At 43.9% G+C, this 17,601-nt stretch overlaps 1 long non-coding RNA gene across 2 annotated transcripts in view; it reads left to right on the forward strand.

Moving 5' to 3' along the window:
• Positions 1-8,471, forward strand: part of LOC120585545 (uncharacterized) — a 30,853-nt gene extending 22,382 nt beyond the window's left edge. For both annotated transcript variants that reach the window (XR_005648410.1, XR_005648411.1), the window contains exon 6: positions 3,690-8,471. This is a non-coding gene — a long non-coding RNA (uncharacterized LOC120585545). The remainder of the gene's footprint in view (positions 1-3,689) is intronic.
• The last annotated feature ends 9,130 nt before the right edge of the window (positions 8,472-17,601 follow it).

The raw sequence follows: 17,601 nt of genomic DNA on the forward strand, positions 1-17,601 counted from the left end.
TCACAGAGCACAAGCCCTCCCTGCCCTGGTCACCACTCCCAGAGCATAAATGCTTAAAAAGGCACATAAATCTCTCTTCCAGTTCCTCGTCTAAAATCTGTACTTCCCTAAAGAGTGGAGACGATTAATTTTTCATGTTATTAAATTAGAATAAAACGTAAGAATAGGCACCTTGGAACGTTTGATAGAATGTATTTTCTTCCTCTCATTATGAGAAGAGCAACGAAGCCTCCCTCGTCATTCAGCTGTTACTAACCCTTTAAAGGGAACATATCCCATGGAATGGAAAGGGCTAAGCACCGGAAAGCATGAGCCGAGCCAGGCTCTCATAGGACCAAATAAACTTAATCAGAAATGTGGTTAAAAATAGAATAGGCCTCCAACTCTCGGTTATCCACGGAAAGGAAAGCGATAAGGAGTGTGGATCACATCGCAATGACCACGTGATTATGTAAGTCACTTTTATTTGATTTTTAAATGTTACATCAATTTTCACCACAGAAATTGAGGACGTGCTGGACCACGCTTGGAGCGAAATCAGGTGTGACTGGAAGGTCTCATTCCAGTCCCTTGCACTTAAGATAACTCTTCATTGTGGGATGCCAGCCTACTGCGGGCACACAGGCTCTGGAAGAAAGTCACGGGCGTGTGTGTGTGTGTATGTGTGTGTGTGTGTGTGTGTGTATGTGTGTGTGTGAGATTTTGAAATATAATTTTCCCCATACTAGTTCCTATTATAGTAACAGGGCATCTACATACTTAAACATTTTTGAGTGAATTTATTTTATTAAGTATGGTTTAAAGGGTTTTAAATGACAGTAACAATAGCAAAAAAGAAAACAGGTTTTTGATTCGGGTCCTCCTTAAATCCCTCCATCTTAAGAATATTCGGGGAGCTAGAGCACCAGCATCAACACAACGGTGAGTTCTTTGATCTTCTCCTTTATTTAAAAAAATCTAAAAGACAGTGAAACTGGGAAGAAAGAAAATGCTATCCCCAAGATATTGCTTACTCGGGCTATATTGTGACCCAAATTCCTGAATAAAGAAATGGAAGTGTGCGAAAATAGACCATTTTATAAAATACTCAGTTCTACAAAGTTTCAGTCAAGAAAATGAGATTAAACCTGCTAAATTTCATTCACATTGAATGTGAGTAGGTCCTAGCGGGAATAAACTGATCTCTACTGAGACGAAATTGCAGTAAACATATCATAATGTCTTCAAAGTATGAGAATCTCCCACATGAGACTCTGGGTAGCAACACAGGCCTCTAGAAGCAATTGAAGCAGTGATGAAGGCCCCAGGGGGTGGTAGAGAGGAGACAGCTAAGCAGGCTGAGCAGGACGTGCTATTCTTAGGTCCAATCAAAGGTAATCATAAAAGGTATCCTAGGTATGGGATTGGTTATCTCTTCTCGAGATGAAATACTGCCTGCATTAAAACATCTTTTATAATATCTTTTATAAATGTTTTCATACAGATCTAGTGGGACATGCTCAAACATTTTTAACTGCTGGGAGGCATCATTACAAAGTTCCAGAACCATTTTTTAAAAAGAATTTAATATTAAAATGATTTCATCTGGTGAGACATCTAAAAGTGCACCTTTTCCTCTCTCAGAGCAGTAAAACTTGAAAGAAAAAACAATTTCCTGGACAGCGAAAAAGAAACTTAAAAGGATATCATCGACGATGTGGTTTATAATGCCATTCGCAACAGGCTCATCTATACGTCTCCCGGAGCCTCTTTTTAAATGCACGAGTTTTTATGTATTGTATTTTAAAATTTACACCAACTTGACAAAGCATTTTTAAATCCTTAGGTCTGGGGGGGAACAAAGGTTACGTCTGCAGGGAAAAAAATTAATTGGCAGGGCATTAAGCTAATATAACAGTCGTCGTATTTTTTGCCCCAAATCTGCCACCAAGTCTGTGAATTCCGTCCAGGCTCCGGAGCGGGATCCCCGGTCAGCTGGCAGACCACAGCTGTGACTTAACTCCCTGTGTTCAGGGGTCCACGCTGGCTTTGACTTGTTTTCCTCACGCTCATTCTTCTCCTGCTCTGTGGTTTCCATGGTGAATTCTAACACAGGTGGATTAACCCCATCTTCCTTTGACTCAGACACTTCCAGAGGTGATGCGCCCCCCCCCTGCGTCTCTGAACGCCGTTCACAGAAGGGAGAGATCTAGTTTCAGAAAAGAAATCCACTCTCAGAAAATAGATATGCTCCCCGTAATTATAGAGGAAATCAGGTTAAAGGATTTAATGAGGTTTCATCCTTCACCAACCAAGACTCCCATGAGCCTTCTGTGCCTTCAGATTCGCATGCTGTGCTCCAGTTTACAAGGCTTTCCCACAATTTATATGGCGGCCGCTTCTTTTTGGGTCACGTTTTAGAACTCTGCTGTGACCCGTCGCAATCTGGAACGTGTGGCTGGCTCTAAACAGGAGCAGGTGATGGCGGTGGGTTGAGTTGTCCTCGGTGATGGATCACGGACACCCGGAATGCAAGCCCCAGAAGGCTGTCTTCTTGCACAGGTCCATCTCTAGCACGATCTTAGGCGGAGTCGACATCCGTCAGAGCCTCTACTGTCCTTAATTCGATTTTTTTTATTATGCAAAATCATTTCCTGGGGGATGGTAGTCTTCTTTGAGCTTAGTGTAAACCATTTCATCTTTACCACTGTTCCTTTTAAGCTTTCCAGACTGAGTTCTTACAGCCTCTTTGTAGTCTAGGTCCACAGAAATGAATCAGAAACAATCGATCTACGTGGATTTACTTTTGGAATATTGATAAATTAAGGTCAAACCAGATGCTTCGCATTGTAAAAATAGCCAGCATCTTATTTGTCAAATTCGAATAAGCGTTCGGAATCGTCAGTGAAGCTCCCATTTCGCTTCGTAACTTCCAGACCGCCGCCTGGATGCATCCAGGCTGCTCCGTGACGCAGTTGAGCCAGTGTCGAAGGTTCCTCCTGTGTATCTGGGCTTCTTCTCTTTACCCCCATAGGACTGGGCCTCAAACTATTTTATCCGAAGCAACAAATAGAGAACTGAGGCAATTATACTATTAATTCAAGCAGAAAAAAAAAAAAACCCCAGCACTTTGCCCGAGTTATCTGGCAAACGTCTTTTCTGTTTCAGTGATCTGGAAGATTGCCCAACTGCTTTCTGGGAGTGTAGATCTGGCCCGTGTCACATGGCTCTGAGCATTCAGTGTCTACACGCACGATTGCCTCGTTTCCTGCTGCCTCAGACCGCGGCCGTGATAGGCAGGTTCAGCGGTTCTGGGGTCCACGGGGCTGGCCACGACTCCCCTGTACCACTTAGACTGACATTTTAGGTTCTCGACTGATTTGGGAGCCTGGTACGCGAGTCGTGGGGAGCTGGACCGGATGACATTTTCATTCACTCATTCGCTCCTTCATTATTTCTTGAGTGCTTGCTCTGTGCTGGGTTCCAAGAACACGAAACCAACAAGGTCTTGGCATTAGCACGTGTAGAATTCGGAGACACATTAAGAAGTCGTCACGATACAGCACAGTGTGTTTGAACAGTGATTCCACTGGGGGCGAGAGCTCACGCCCTCCATAGGTTTCAAGCCCACAGAAGCAGAAGCCACAAAAGCAATTTGCCATGAATCTTTTCAGGCTGATCTTGTTTTTTGTTTTTGTTTTGTCTTACAGTCCCTTAAGGAAGTGATAAGCCAGTCTCACTGGAGATTCATGTGCCACCTCTCAAAGATACGCAGACTCTGAGAGTTCTGGCGAAGACATTGTCAACGGATGAGGATTTGGCAGAGGTTTGCCAAGGGTCTCTGCCAAGGGTCTCTGCCTGGCGGATGGCAGCAGCTGTCTGGACTGAGGACAGGAAAGTGCAGGAAGGATCCCTGAGAAATATCCTTTTTAGTACAATAATGGCTTTTCCCCTGAGAGTGGTTTTTCGTTGTATCGGTGCGTAATTCCTTTTGCTAATGCATTTGCTCCGATCATACAAAAATCTAATTACTCTATGTAATGAATCATTACCAATTTCCTTAAACTCATTTCTATGTTTGTTTGCATGCTGGTATTCAGCGTATGCTAATAAACCTGAAATATTCATGCCTTTGAGAATGAGATCGCAGACTTCGCTCTCAAAAAATTTGTTTTAGTAACTGTGCATTTTAAATCTGCATTTTGTAGAACACTGAAGTGTAAACTCTGCAAGATTGTTCTTGAATACAGTATTCTAATTTTCCATTCACTTTGTAAGTAGAGTTCTTCTATTCCGTTCACACCCTGTGTTCACTCAGCTACAGCAGAGTGACACGTCGTCATGTTTACCTGAAGAGCATTAATTGGTGTTTGGTAACGGGAGAAGATCAAAGGTGATTCTGTCGACTTTTGTCACTTTGATTCATTCACGTTGAGATGCGGCCTCTGAGCCGTGTGCCGAAACAGATATTAGGAATAAGTACTTTATCATCATGAGTTTTAATCAAAGAACGGGAAGTAAACCTTGAATTCTAGCCACGAAAACACACCCCTAAAAGGTACAGAAGTTTTCCACGTGATTCTTAACATCGGTGCCATTATTACTGCGCGTATGTGACTCTGCTCCGGCTGAATGACCACTTCTCAACCCTGACCAAAGCCCGTTCCTCCCTGGGCATCATCCTCCTGTGATAGGTGGGAAGCGGAGACTTAGGGATGTGAAGCTACTCGTCTGGGTTCACACAGAGTTCCACAGTGACTTTGCCTCCCTGGGAACATTCGGCAGTGTTTGGTGATAGTTTTTTGTTGTCACGGCTGGGCAGAAGGCAACTGGCAACTAGTGGAGAAAGGCTGCCGAACATCCCACCAGACACAGGTCGGCCCCCATAACCACAACTGTCTGGCCCAGAATGTCACCGGTGCTGCGGCTGAGGCAGCCTGGTGCAGCAGCTGCCGGTGACGCCCATGTCACAGCATCTCGGGCAATCGGCTTCCAGGCAGCTATAGCGGACAGTGGGCTGCAGTCACCAGCGGCTCCCTGCCCCGCGAGGTCGTGGCTCTGCTTTCCTGCAGAGCTTTCTTCAGAACCCCTCAGAGCTGGGGGCAACTCTCTACCAGTTCACTTCTGGGACCATCGTCCGCAGTTCCTCTGTGTGTCCCCAGGGGGACTGGGGCTCTGTACATCACAGTGGCAACCACTCCACGTACACTCCCTTCCTTTTACACTCCCAAATAAACTGTCTGTACCCAAGTCCTTCTTTTAGGCTCTGCTTTCAAAGGACACAAGCTGGGAACTCCGCTACGTTATACTGCAAGTCCAATTAAGCTGCTCTGTCACCGTGTGAGGACGGTCCCTCTGTTAGTGCCCCGTGGATTACAATCTCCTCCCCACTTTGGATTCCACAGGCGGCTATTCGATATTGCTTTTTCGGGACCCTACATTCTACCGGTACTTTATCTTTTCCCAAATCCAGTCACATGTCCCCAGTGAGGGAACCACGCTTGTGCTGATGGCTGTGCAGAGGTCACGTGGCTGCGGGCGGGCCCCGGTTGGCATGACCTGTTGCACATTTACGCCGAGAACTTCCCCTTGGCCTCTGCCGCAGCGGGGGGCCGTCCACGCTTCGTCGGACGGCTTCTCACTTCCTCCTCGTCCCTTCGGCCCCGAGCCTGGCTTTGTCCACCCTCTCGCGCCATGGTTCCTTTGCATCGTCTGAGTCCTTCCTGAAATGTTTTCTTCTTCCAGCTTGCCCCGGAAGGGCATCTCAGTGCCTCGGGGGCACAGGTCACGTCATGTATTTCTTTCATACCTTCCTAGAGAGAACGGCATAAATGCCTTTATGTTCCTCTCTTTCTCTCCCCCTCCTCTTACCCATTTCTTACTGGAGTGCAAACAATGATTGATATATACAAATCTGATCCTAAATATACTTAAGGACTAATTTTTGCTTTAAGGACTGAGCATACAGTAGATGATAAATAAGTATTAGTGCTTATCAATGATAATCGCAAGAGGCACATAACGTGTCTGATTGAAGCAAACACCTGCCTTTAGAGTCTCCTCCATGTTACCATCACTTTGCCGATTCTCTTAAACTCATATCTTAATAATTTAACTTAAAAAATATATTGTCAAATAAATGAAAAGTTTATTTTCTTAATGTAATCCAAACTCTCTAATAATTTTTTCTTCATGTTCTCATACAAATTTGTCCATGTGTAGTTATTCTTTATTAGAAATAATCATACTGACTAGGTTGTCATTGTCATATATTTTATTCACTTGGAATCGTTTTGTAAATATGTTTCAATATTTCTATCTAATTATCAGCTATCATTTTAACAGCTGCAAAATAGCCCATCACATTTACTGATGGTTCCTTCCGTTTCTGTTGGACAATTTGTTTCTCATTGTTCATGAGTTATATATAGTTAAATATGTTTCTGCCTAGTCTTTCCGCCGTGGAATATTTCATCCTCTATGAGATTCCGGCCCCATCCCCTCTTGGATTCTTGTCTACTTGCTTGGTTTCTGACTATCGTGATTTACAAATGCATGCTAGCATCAATTCACTTACCTGCCTTAGCTCTGATGTGTGATAAGTTGTTTGATCCTTCCAGCTTTTCTCCAATATTTACGTTCCTGGCTCCCACTCGGAAGCTGATGCTTCTGACCCCCCGCTGCTCGAGCACTTGGTAGAGCCTGAAGCATGCGTGGAGAATCATATCCCAGGATAATGGAAACTGTTTTAAAGATAAAAGTCACATCATTATTTCCTCTTTCAATAAAGGTCTAAATTATAGTAAATCTTTTCCCAGGAGACCCTTGGATTACTTAGTGAGAATAAAAAACAAAAAAAATCACAGCTAAATATTGTTTTTAATTTTGAAGAAGAGCAAACAAATCAACAGCGACGATAACATTACTTCAAATGCCTAAACTAGGGTGAAATAGTAGTTTCACTGACTGTGTGATCTCGATTCAGATAACATCATTATCCCAATGCAAAGAATTGCTGTAGCTATTGACTTCAAGAAACGTTCGAGTTATTGAAGTTAAGATTCAGTAGAGACAAAGGTCAGATTCCATGACAAAAATTCAGAGACCAACCAAAATAAGATTACGTGATAGGGTTTTGAGTAAACAGTCTACAGAAATCAATTTCATATATTTGATAAAAGGGAAGGAAAAACTCTATTCCACAGGAAAGATAAAATGTTTATCCAGCATGAGATCTATATAGAGAACATTTTAAACAACAGCTTTTCAATATATTGTTTTCCTTTTCTCCTTAAATTGGTCGGGGTTGGTTACTGTTGCTTACGACTCAGAACTCTGTCTGCTTCATACATTTTCGCTTCATGTCTTTCGATGAATCATTCATGAACTAATGTTGAGTAAACATTTATGGAATGAATTATTGAACCTGGTTTCTGACTTCCAGGGGCAAGCAATCCATGAAGGGAGAAGAGACTCATAAAATGTGAAGAAGTTCCGTGACATGGTTGTCAGTATTTTGGGGTTGGATAAATTATAAATGACTTTATGAGGTGCTCTTTGGGCTTTAGTTGATGTTCTGTGTAGGTGCCGTTAGAGAAATACCGTGATGTGGGGTTGGCTCTTAGAGCTGGCATTTAAGGGATTTCAGGAGCATGTTAAGTTACTTTAATTTTAAGAGAAAGAGAACAGGGCTCTTTCTTATTAATAAAGTGTTATACAGGAAGTATAATTGAATCAGTTTAGCATTACACTCTCGAATAATGCTAGAAAAGCAAACATCTGTCGCCGTCTTTCTATTTTAAATTATAACAGATTTACTCCAACCCAATCGTCTTGGTATGATTTTCTTAGAACCAGTTTATTAATGACCAGCTTTCATTCATAAATCCAGATAGAATTATGGGATGTCCTGAGATTTCCAGTAATGCCATTCTATTTCGGCCGACTACTGCCGAGCTAGATCTTCGTTGGTTGAAAAGACAAAAGTATATATTATTTATTGCCAAGTGAATGCACCAAGTAGCAAGTTTCCCTTTTAATTCTGGACAAATATTACCTTTCTATTCACTGTGCCTTTAAACATATGTACTGGCAACATCTCGTGAACCAGATCGATCAGGGGAAATCTATTAGAAATGTGAGACGTGAGCCGGGTTGTGACATATGACAAAGATTTAGGTATCATGAGTAAGCAGAGACTGAGGAGGGCGTTAAATGAGTGGAGGATGGACCGGGCGAGGTGTGTGGAAGAGGATCTGCGTTGTTCATCTTGGGCTGGTAGTCAAATTCCAGCTCAGCTGAGGAGTACTGAAGTAACTCAGTAACCGGGGAAGGGGTTATGGACGAAGCAAGCAGAGGGGCCTGAGAAGGAGCTCTCGAAAAAAAAGGTGGAAAAGTGAAAATGGGACCTGGAAGTGGAGGGCCCAACGAGGTCAGACCGATGCAGCATCCCGCAAACATCCTGGGGAGTTTGCATTTATATCTGTATTTATCGTCTGATGCTATGTAACGAAATGTCCTCGGACGAAAGTAAACATTGGCTGTGTCACACGATGGCTGTGGGCTCAGAATTCGGAGGCAGCTTCGCTCCCTCGTTCTGGTCTGGGGTCTCACGAGGTCGCAGGTGAGTTGACACCTGAGGCTGCAGTCATCTGCTGTCGCGCCCGGGGCTGCAGGTTTTGCCTCCGTGGGCCTCACTCGCATGCGGAGAAAGTCGGCGCTGGCTGTTGGCGGGAGGCCTCCGTCCCTCTCCACGCGGTCTTCCCGTAGGCCACGTCGGTGTCCGTTCCTGATGGCAGCCAGCCTCCTCCAGAGTAAGCGATCCAGGAGAGAAAACGGGAGAAAGCCGCAACATCTTTCGTGCCGTGGCCTCAGAAGTTCCGCCCCATCATCTTTGCGGTATCTGACCGGCCAGACATGTCAGCCATTCGGCGTCAGACGGGACGAGGCAAAGGTGTGAAAACCAGGAGGTGAGGATGAGTGGGGGACACCTTCGAGGGGGGTTCCCACGACATGCCGCTTCCAGTCAGGAATCTAGAATTTTTTTAGCCTTTCCCGTAAAACTGCCGACTTCTAAAAAGTCAAACTGATGGAAAATTTTCTAAAATAGTGAGAAGAACCTATCTTTTCCAATTAATTCTTTTCTTCTTTCTGGTCCATTAGATTTCTTTGTCAATACATGCTCTGAACTTGTAACTTGGGTTGCAGTATCATGAAATAATCCATGGGCTCCACAGGGTCAGTAATCATATGCCAAAATATCCTCCTTAATGAGACATTTAATGTAAAGCAGATGGATTAGGGATGTTTTCGGGCTCGTCTGTGGAGTATTAATGCTTGTTTTCCTAACAGTGTGCATGTAATCTTCAAAGCTGGTTCGATTTTTAAATTTTTATTGTAATTTTGTTTATCTTCTTATCATTTTAAAAGTCTCTTCCAGTATGGTAAGTAGGCAAGGTCTCCATTAAGTAACTAATGAATCGATTAAATTAATATTTAGAGAAATCACAGATAGTGTTTTCGAAATAGGCCATGTGTAGGCGTTTGCTTACGAATGCAGATTCCAGGGCCCTACCAGCAGCAACTGCCTCGCCAGGTCTGGAATAAGGTCCCGGAATCGGTAAAAGTGATTCTGAAATAGGCGACTCACAGAATGATCTAGACCTGCGGTCTCATGAAGAACTGTCATTAACGGTGCTAACGTCAGCATTTCGCAGAATGAAATCGGAGGGCGTGACGGGTTTCTGAGAAAAGTAGCTACCAAACATCAGAATGTACTGCAGGCAAACCCGCAAGGAAGACTAGAACTTTCTGTGGTTACCAGTAAAAGCCTGAAGAAGGAAGAGATGACATGCACAGAGGTTTGGAGATAACACCGTTTCTCTCCTAGTGTGATCGTGAGCATTAAATAATTTAACGGGAGGTACTTAGAACAGTCACAGAGCAAAACCTCAGTAAAACGTTGCTGCTGCTGAAGGAATTATCAGTTTTACCCACATGGGACCAGAACCCGTGTTGTTCTCTTGGAAACACTGGTTAGAAATTGCCACCTGTGAATCGGTGTTTTGTTTTATTTACAGACTTTGGGACTGGAATGGTTGGTTTCTAATGAGCAGGTTTAGAACAGGGCATGAACACGGCACGCTTTGGGAATAAGCTTTCCTTTTCTTTTTTTCTGAGTGGGCGGGGCAGTGGAGTTGGCATCGTGAGCCACCAGCGAGATGCAAGTAAAGCATCGCGTCTGCCCCGGGAGGGGGTCCGCTCCCAGGGCGTACAAGAAGCAAACGGGCCGGGGGAGAACAAAGTGCCACTGCAGAAGTGTCTGATGGCGGAAGTCAGCTCAGGTGTGGCCACACGCACCTGAGTGATGCCGCGACACAGCTCACGGAAGGGGCTCGGCACCCGGCGCCCGCTGATGTTCTGCAGCCCCTGGGGGCCTGTTTCACATGAAACAAGTAAGAGTGAGCTCTAAGCGGGGAGATGTAAGTACAACCATTAGAGCATGTTGGTCCGGAGTTGGTTCTTTTGCTGATCATCTTAAACAATAGGCACTAAGTGGTCGCTCACCTTCCCTTTTTAAGTGAGTCACATTATCAAGTTTCTCTCTTGCTGTTCTGACTTTTTAATCCCCCTTAACATTGTCATATCACCGCACGTCATTTTGTAAGCCCTCCCAAATCTCTTCGGAACAAGACGAGATTTAAATATAATAAAGTAACTTGAGGGCTCTGTCCTGCTTTCTGTGTTTGCCAGAAGGAGAACACCGTTATAAGTCAAGCCAGCTTTCAAACGCTGGAAACTATAAACAATGAATATGAGCTAAGGAAAGGTCAAATAATGGATAAAACTAAATCACATCATTTGGATTGGTTGGCTTGTTTTTATGAGAGTGTGGAACTGTGTCAATTTAGTCGATCGTAGGTTTAAGGAGAAAAGGTCTCAGATCCATAGCTGCATGCGTTTCATTTAATAAACCAAGAAACAGAAGTGAATAATAGTGATTTATGGGAATTCCTCTGGATCCTGACATTTCATTATTTTTATACAGAAGTAGCATTTCTAGTGCATGCTTCCAGCATTATGTCTTCTCATCTTGCTCTGAAATAGTACATATACTGCAATGAACCATCTCATTTTTAGTTTTGTGACTTTCAATGGGAAAATAGTTGTACTGTGAGCAAAGTTATTGATCTGTTTTCGGTTGTGTTTCTCACCAAACCTCTCTGAATGTGTGGAAAGAAAGGGCTCAAATACGAAAGCCAAGACTCAAAATTTACTCTTTACAAACTACATACACATAAACCATTTCACTGATCAGTATATGAGAGATTTTTTTAAAATAACAAAGTTAAAATAAGGCTTTATTGTTCCCTTCAACTGATTTATTTTATGTAAAAATTTAATCACGTTTCGGACCAGTGCAATGACTTAAAAACTGGAGAACAAAGCTTCGTTCGTAGTAAGACAATATGGTTCTTTTCACCGCTTACCAGTGTTTCGTTTAATGTAGGACGTTATCGTAAGTGACACTGCGCACAGAGCTTAAAGAAGGATGGACCGTTCGTTGTTTGTGGCCACACCTGTGGCTCGAATGTTATGATTTGGCTACAAACTCGTCATATGGTCATGACTCGGCCCTCTAGTCTACCCCTTCAGAGAAAGTGTAGTCGGGGTCGACCCAGACGTACATCTCTGCTTTGAGGCCTTGTTGGAGGAGCTACTTTATCTTTCCAGGCCTCAGTTTCTCCACCTGATAAATGGAGATGATGGGTACCTGCTCTAAGACCTTGAGGAGGATAAAAACGAGATAATGCATTTGATAAATGTTTGGCATTACCTCTGGTAGCGTTCACTTCCAAGACTAAATTGAAAGATTAACCGAATGAAATTAGAGTGCTTAAAAATAAGAAGAATAGAAAGTTAGACTCAGAGCGAGTAGTGGAGATTAGAAGGCCCGCGCCCTCTCCAAGTAAACGTCCCTGACTTTGTAACCTCTGCCTGAAGACTGTTGATGGAGACAGAGGCATTCACCGTCTGCTGGGGTAGCTGGCCCTCCGAAGGACGTTTAATTTCTACCATATTTGTTATGTCACTCTGTGCATAAAATGTTGACACTCTGCCTCAAAACGCAGATTGTAAACAGATAATTCTATCGTAAGGCAAGGCTCGCGGACCGTACGTGTGTGGTGGCTGTGGTTCGTGTGGCAAAGAAAGTACAGGAACACCGTAGAAGCTAAATGAAAAGGTGCGTGCCGGGGAGTACATCCTTTAGAAAACAGATGGTCCTTTCTTGAAAACAAAATATGATTATGGTGTTTGCATGCAAGAAGTCGTATACCGTCTAATAATAAGGATCAGACCCGTTGTAGCTACTTTGGAGTACAGAACTTCTTTGAATCAGCAGAGAAATGTCCTACTCTTGTCTCTACACTACTGAGAAAATGAGATACAGGTAAAATATCACTTTCATGGCTTCCATTTCGATGCCCAGATCTATATAATGCGACTAGGAGCAGGTTCAGACACGTGACCCATTATCGCTGCTGATCCAACATCACTACGCACTATTGAACCAATCGGTTAGCATCTCCGATGCTACGTCCACTAGGCCATGTCTGTTTAAGAGTTCGTCTTCATAAACACTGCTTTGTGTTTATCATTGCATTGTAGCTGGACTTCCCAGCAACGGGGCATTTCTTTAAGCTTTGGCAGCCCCGAGGTGCAGATCGGAGAGTGTAGACATCGGTGGATTAGCAAAGTCATTGGGCAGTAAAGGGAAAATGGAGAAGTTTCTGAATTAGGGATCTTTAGTCGAGAAATGAAAATAAATATTCTCCGTCTCAGTGACTTTCCCAGGGAGTTTGGAAATGTCTGGAGGTGTTTTGGGTTGACACAGCTGCGGGGGAGGTGGTGTTAGCATCTAGTGGGTAGAAGTCAGGGATGCTGCCAGCTACCGTACGAAGCACAGGGCAGCCCCTCGAAACAAAGAATCATCCATCCCAAAATGCCAGTCGTGCTGAGATGGAGAGCTCTTCGGTTTGGAAGTCTGAATCTCCTGTGTACGTTTTATCAGTGGATATATCTATACAAGTCGGACTTACAGAATAATAGAGCAGCTTTGCTGTCCCATCAGCTTCATTCATATGAGATTCTATTCAGATCGTGTAATTTAAAAAATAGTTGCTTTTTGACCGTTACAGGAAAATAAGATTTGCACAGTGATAAATCTGTCCGGAACGAATAGCGACTTCAGAACTATCTCTCTCTAAACACAGCGGAAGAGGAAAACGTGCAGACGCCAAATCCGTAAATACCTTAAATCCATTTATATTCCTGGGGATTCTATGGATTGCCCTGGGCAGGGGAAGAAAAAGCCAACCAACGCAGGACACAGAGGTTGTGGTAATTTAGTCGTAGAGATTGGAGCAGTAGTGAAGACAACTAAACCAAGTCAACCACGTGGAACATTAGAGAACTGGGCGGGAGCTGGAACAAGTCAGCTCAGCCTGGGGGAATGAGGGCTCTCGAGTTGAAGTCCAGAAAAGCAGCCCCGGGAAACAGAACGAAAAGGAAATCAACCACCTTTGGACCTTGGACTGCGGATCACATAATTCTCAAGTTCGGGCAGTCGCCACTGTGCAGCCAGGAAATCTCGGCGCCCTTCCTTTCCACAGGCCAGCTTGCTGGCGGGCGTTGGCTGATCTAGCCAGCTGGGTGGCTCTGCTGCGAGCTGCAGCCTCGGCTCTGGTGGGCTCCACTCGTCATTATTTGGGGGCAGACCGATAGGCAATGGAATCTCTTTTTACGACACAGGCACTTGCTGATGACGAATCTGCCAGCAGCCCATTGGTCAAAGCACGTCATGTGAGCGAGCCGAAGCCGAAGACAGGAACGAGTATTCCTGTGGAGTCGGGAAGCAGATGAATATTTTTATAAACATTGATGTGGCATGCTACACCATTTATAATCACACCTAGATTTTCCGAAAAAATCTAACATCTATGTGTTCAGCTGCAGCATCGTATTTTTCTTTCTCATGGAGGAGGAATGGTCTGCGATAATGAGTACTATAGTTGGGGTCCCAAGTCCTGAACATCTATCATCCCCCCTTCTACCACTGGTGTGGGAAGCGGGGCATCAGAACTTCTGCAGTCTCAGCTCCTGTACCATCTGCTAAACATACAGGGCATTTGCTATTCACTTAATATTCTGTCTTCCAAGAAACAAGGGAAAACGAGCTTGCTGGGAAACCTCAGTGGGAGATAACAGAGGACCCATCGTTATTTACCTGTTTAGCCTCCATGGTTTTTCTGCAGTTCCTCCGACGCTATTTGGAAGATTTTCAGAATGGAGAAAAGGTTTGTCCAGACAAGCATTGGACGCTTTTCTGATCTCTTTGTCCAAGGGGTACTACTTCGAATTTCTTTAGTGTTTCAGTAAACCCATTAACCTTTCACCCTAGACTCAGAAAATAGCCTTGATGCTTTAATTCTGTCCCCAGAGGAATCTATAACTATGTCACGAGCTACGTCGCGTTAGACATTAATTCTAATGTGTTTTTAGAGTTACGATAATGGAAGTGTGGAAAATAGGAAGCGTAGAAATGTAGAAAACAAAGAAAGCCAGATAAATTTGTCAACCTCGGCTCTCGCTAATGTTGGCATAGTTGGGCTAATTCCTGTTGATGGAAGTGGTCTGTACCAGCAGAGGGGCTAAACTGATAACTGAATTTTTAAAAATATCCACTTAATACAAGCTTGTTCTCTTTCTTGCACGAGATTGCCGTTAACATCCTTTGTTAAACCTCTAGCAAGTCTTTTGAGTACTCTTGGTGTCTCCAGGTGCTGTGATGGTCACGGTTTAGAATGACAAGGAGCGTCCTAGTGGAAGGATCTGTTTTGGAAAAGGTGGGCCAGTTGCGAAAGCCGGTTTTGCTTTTTCTGTGCCTCCTTTCACTTCCTGAATCAATCCTGAAAAGCGGAAAATGTTTTAATAGCCTAAAGGGTTAGACTTTACTTCCCATGCGGATGTGATTATTGTAAGGAATGGGTATCACGTGGGAACAACAGTGACCTCCTGTCTGACCTGCCCCCTGCCACCTGGAGGGCATAACCTACCAGCACACTTCCCACCACGCACTGCCCTGCCCACAGAGACACTGCCTGCCTTGTGCTGACCTCACCTTCCGCCTGCTCTGTGGCACCTGGATACGAGGCCCCTCCCGAGGGATTTGATCACTGTGGACGTCTACATCTCATCTGAGGTGTCCACTTTCTCTGCTCTGCTATGCAACTGACCTTACGGAGGTTAATCTCGTAACCAGGTTACTTTCCTCCATCTTTCTTGTATTTCATCAAAGATTTCTCTTCAGTCCGATTCCTGATATTGTTCAGGTACCAGAGGACCTTATCTGATTGGGACATTAAAGTTTCAGATGAGCTATAACTTCAAGAAAAGGAAAAATATGGATGCAAATGCCAACATTTTCCACAGTAGTTATTTTATGAAAATAGCATTTTATTAGAAGGCTTAAACAACTCATTGGCTAAGTGAGGCTTTATTATTTTGTGGTGGAGATGGGTGAGGAGGGAATAGATAATGGGTACTGATATAATAAGGAGTTGCCACCGTCGAATCATAGTGGTCTCCCATCAAAAGGTATTACTGGGTATTTCTCGTCTACGGGGTAATAGACAAGAAAAAGTTTGGGCAGAGAGCGATTATTTACATTAAAAAATCTGAGTTACAGGTTTTCTATTTAAATGGAGTAGCATTTTATCATTTTGTAAGAAATGTTCACTTTTCCCCTATATATTGTCCACGGTACTCTCTGGCTCTTCAATTCTCTTAGGTGTCTGTGGTTTTAGTCTATTTCTTATTTATGAAGCTGTTTACTTCTGTCCACCGGCCACTCGCTCTTTGCTTGACTTACGGGGAGTTTATCTTTTTAGTCACTCTGTTCCACAGAGGTTATGAGCACCTGCTTTAAGTGATCGATTCTAAATTTTATCTGTTTTCTAATTGATTTGTTTTTGCTTTTATCTTTACTAATCCCGTTTGCTGCTTTTCTTGAACTTGCTTTTTCATTGATGCGTTTTATTCTATGTTACTTTGTTTGACCGAATCCTTTTACCTCTTCCATGAACAATGTGAATTCATATGTTTCCTCTTTGAAAACGATAATATCAGTTAATGTTACAAACTTATGTCTGAGCCCAGCCCCAGCCTCTACGTTTAGAGATGTCAGTGACATGTGGGTCACTTGGCCTTGACTGCATATTCCCCTTTCCCGATGGCGCACCTGCACGGCCTTTAACGGGCAGGAACAGGAGACCCCACAGCCCCAACTGATTGGACAGGGGTGGGCATCTGATCCAACTGGACCAATCAGATTCTTCTCCCCTTGAAGCTCAGATGTGGAAAAAGTGACTCCAGTTAGTGTCTGCTAGACTCCTCCTGGGATATCAGAAGAGTCAGAACTGCAGAGGCCACGAGTAGCTGGAGCATAAAAGGTGGCAGGTAGGCCGGAGCACAGACACGAAGAGCCAAGGGACCGCAGCGGTGACAGAAAAGTAGCTAGCTGGCTACTTTTTACTTTGTTTTCCTGCAACAAAATGATCCCTAACACGTAATTCTTTCGTTTTACTTTAAAATTCTTTCAATCGTATCTTCGATGAGCTGTTTAAATGGAAAGAACACGTATTCGTTTCCTGCTGGTGCTGTAGCAGATGAACAGGAGGACCTGGTAGCTGAGAACACAGCAGGCTTCTTCTCTTACGTTTCTGGAGGTCGGGAGTCTGAAATGAGGTTTACGGACTAAAGTCGAGGTGTCGACAAGGCTTCCTTCCTTCCGGAGGCTCTAGGGAAGGGTCGCTCCCTTGCCTTTTCTAGATTCTCAAAGCCACTTGAGTTCCCTGGCTGTGGTCCCTCCCTCCATCTTCAAAGAACATCACTCAGAGCTTTGCTTCCATCCTAATACCCTCCTCTTTCCTGCTTCTGGCCCTGTGATTACCTTGGACCCACCGGGATACACCCGGACAGTCTCCCCATCTCATACCCCGTAACTTAATCACATCTGCAAAGTCTCTTAACATTCAAAGAAACGTATCCACGGGTTCTTGGGATCATGACGTGACGTCTTCTGGTGGCCATGACTGAGCCTGTCCCAGAGCGTGGGATTAGGGCTCTTTACGCACATGTCAGTTCTGTAACTGATTGATCTCAAGCAAGTCCCTCAAGTTCTTTGTGCCTCCATTTCCACGTCTGTGAAGTCGGGGACTTATATGAATCACTTTTTAAAAACTCCCTTCCTAGCCCTAAATTCTTTTTCTAGGTCACCGTGATCATCACGTAAAATAACACTAAATTGCCAATGTCATTTTGGAGGTGGTTACTTTCTCTCGAGAATGCTTTACTGATTTTAACCGCCAAGTGTCTTCATTTCAGGCCAGCATTTAAACGTTTCTTTGCACGTGGCAAGAGCAGCGTTTGGCTTCACTGTAATTATTTTGTTCTTTTTTTTAAGTGACATTGTTCCTTGTTCTTATTCAATACTTCCTTTTCTTTCCAATGCTTCTCCTTACACCTTCCCACTCACCGCCCACCTCCTAATTCTCTCGCTTA

The sequence above is a fragment of the Pteropus medius genome, unplaced genomic scaffold (genome assembly GCF_902729225.1).
Source record: "Pteropus medius unplaced genomic scaffold, Ma_sr-lr_union100, whole genome shotgun sequence".
In the NCBI taxonomy this organism is placed as follows: Eukaryota; Metazoa; Chordata; class Mammalia; order Chiroptera; family Pteropodidae; genus Pteropus; species Pteropus medius.